Raw genomic sequence first — 3,314 nt, 5'->3', positions numbered from 1 at the left:
TGAAAAGTACCGGGTTTTCCTCTTCACACCGCAGCGGAGCAGCCTCTTAGCTCCGGAATCCGCTTCATTTCAAGCACCAAAAAGTGGTCCGGCCAGAGCAAAAGCACCACATACGTCACGCTTACGTCGAGGAGGGGCAGGGGCGGGATCAACTCCTGAACGACAACAAAAAGCCGGCGTTTTATCTAGTTTGTACACAACGATGGAGAAACTTAACAAGCAGCAGTGGTCAACTAAAGAGACCAGCTACCTACTGGGAATCTGGTCTTCCGAAGAGGTACAGAGGAAGCTGGAGCACAATCGGCCATTGTTGTTGTTGTCGTTGTCAGCTGTGAGGGGTTTCCGCGCGGTTTGGCTTTATGAAGCAGGCACGCAAACGGTTACGTCATGACGCAAACGATGANCGATTATTTTATGACTAACTTGTTGTTGCTAGCATGGTGGGGAGTAATGAGGGAAGATGAAGCACAAATATGTTTTAGCTTATTTCACCAAGGAGCATATTATGCTCCTTGGTGAAATAAGCTAAAACATATTTGTGCTTCATCTTCCCTCATTACTCCCCACCATGCTAGCAACAACAAGTTAGTCATAAAATAATCGGTACATCCTCACACAATTAGCTACTCAATCTGCATTTGCTGAGAGTGTGAACAACTTTTTAGAGGAGTTAGGGAATAACATAACAATGGTCCGTAATGTATGTGTTATAAAATCCAAACATCAGTGTCAAGACCACAAACACAGTGGTATTATAAAAACCATCCATAGAGAAATATTTGGGATCCCCGTATAAATTAATTTAACTGTTGGCATGTTTACAATCTGTTTGCTTTTCTCATTGTTCGTCTTTCTTGCCATGTTGGTCTTCGTTTGAGCAATGTTCTTGTGTGTCCAGATTCAAGCCTCGACTTTGCAGAGTACAAAGTTATCGTGAAAAATATACATTTTGGCCAAAAGCACCAACAATATGCCTTTATAACCCTGAATCTGCATTTAATGATTTCTCCAATAAATGTATGTTTTCAAAGTAAATGGATAATAGTTTTTAATAATCGTGATATCAATTATTGACCCAAATAATCGAGATCCTAGTCTTCAGTACAGGTGGCAATATTGTCATCTGCCTGCGCTCATCTCTGAAACCAGACCATGTAAACAGGCTGGTGTTTCTAGCAACAAATCTTTAAGAGATGACATGAGCAGCCCTACCAGCATTTGCCATGGTGGCCAACATTTTTTTATTTGGTCTTAAATTGTCGTTCAACAACATTTATTTCGTGTTACTTCTGGACCATGACGGTGGGCCAGACTTTAATGTTTAACTGAGTGGAATATGTTTTACCAAAATGTTGGCTATATGTTAAGGAGTTTTCAGGTTGTGACAGTGCACTGCAACATGTTTGTTGATCTTGTTTATTGGTATTTATTATTTTGATATTATTTATTTAAATGTAAACATGAACGTATAATTTATTTGATTTTGTATTGGTTTTTCAGTTGATTACCCTGAACGTATAATTCAACAGTTAAAAAGTTAAAATTATTATTTGTATTAAATTACAATAAATTGATGTTTTCAAAGTCAATGAATAATCGCAATTACAATTATTGACCCAAATAATCGAGGTTATGATTTTTGCCATAATCGAGCAGCCCTACTTGCAGCACAATAGATGATATTGAGCTAGTCAGAAAACTCGTAATGGACAAAAAGAAAGATGGTTTAGCATCCCATGCAAACAGAGACACTGAGGTGAATCTGTGGTTGATGGGCAAGAGGAAGGAGCAACAGAGGTTATATTGTGTACAGCAGAATCCAAAGATTTAAAGCCCTGTTGTAGCACAAAAGCAGGCTGGGTAATTGGGCTGTCAACCATCCGTGTGTGTGTACTGTATGTATGTCAACCAGTACATCAGGTCACCTAAACTGCCATTAACGTTACACACACACACACACACACACACACACACCTCCAGGGCCAACAGAGGCAATCATAATAAGGTCTGTTAGCTACTACAAAGAATAAGTAGCCTTTTTAATTTGCGTGTAAACCTCCCGGAGATGCTAGATTGACTTAAAATAAAACCGCATAAACACAACTCTATGACTCACACCTAAAAACACATGAATCATGGTGTGGTTGCACTTTTTGTTTGTATCTGCCCGCATGTTTTTATGAGTTTGTGTGTGCCAGAGCAAAGTCCATCTAGCTTTGGTAATGAATATGATTTTCCATCCGACACTGACTAACTTGCCATGCAGAAATAGGAAAACTAAAAGTCGTTTATACATAACTGACAAACCAAATGCGGCTCAGACTATTCACCTAAAGCTATTCAGTCAGGAATCACAATGCCAAACATATTCTTTGCAAGACATTGTATGACCTTGCAGAAACAACATTCAGGATGTGACAAGAGTCGATCAGTCTGGCTTGATTTAAGACTGTCCTCGCTTTTAAGTCTCTATACTTCACAAGAAAAATAGTTGAAAAGTTTGGTGCAGAAACTTTAAAGAACAAAAGCGAGCAGGGTAGAACGGGCCAAGGACACATGCTTAATACATCGTTAAATAACCGAGCTTATCTGGACTACAAGACATGATGATGTATTAGACTTTAAAGAGCCTGTGACACGAACCCAACAACTGTTGTGCAATGAAATAGTGGGCTACTAGTAATCTCGAACCGTCAGTTTAAAAAAGAAAAAGCGATACCGTTCCGATAAATATCAATAATTTCGAACATCGCGGGAAAATTCCTTCGAACATTTTGAGGTTTTGGGGGAAGCCGGAAGTGACGTCAATGCGGGAACGCTTCACTGTGCGGCGAGAGAGCCAAACACGGACAAAGTGTGTTGTCATGCGTAGAAATGGTGAATTACTGAGTTTAGGCACGTTAATAACGTTTTAATGAAGTTGACTACAGTATATTCATATTTGTCAGTGCTTTCATGTCAATTCGGCGAACATAAACATAAATGATCGTGGTGAAGATGATGATTAAATTAGGATTAAAAATCGGTAGTGAGAACTGCTGAATTTCCTCCCGTCGGATGTGATATAAAAACAAATCGATTATTTTTGTAAACTCAAGTGGATGAAACTACATTTATTAGTACTTTCATGTCAATTCGGCGAACATATGATACATTAAATGATCGTGAGGATGATGATTTAAAAATATTTTGTTTGAGCCGGTCTGCATTTCCTGATGAGAAAACAAACCTTAGCTTTTTGTAGTTGCAGTCAGTGGTGTAGTGGGCGTTGGACGCGGGGGTACACCGTACCCCCACTTATTTGAAGCATGATT

This window comes from Notothenia coriiceps, unplaced genomic scaffold (genome assembly GCF_000735185.1).
Source record: "Notothenia coriiceps isolate Sejong01 unplaced genomic scaffold, NC01 NC01_scaffold00026422, whole genome shotgun sequence".
NCBI classification, from domain to species: domain Eukaryota; kingdom Metazoa; phylum Chordata; class Actinopteri; order Perciformes; family Nototheniidae; genus Notothenia; species Notothenia coriiceps.
The sequence above is the reverse complement of the archived record's forward strand: the minus strand, read 5'-3'. Positions refer to the sequence as shown.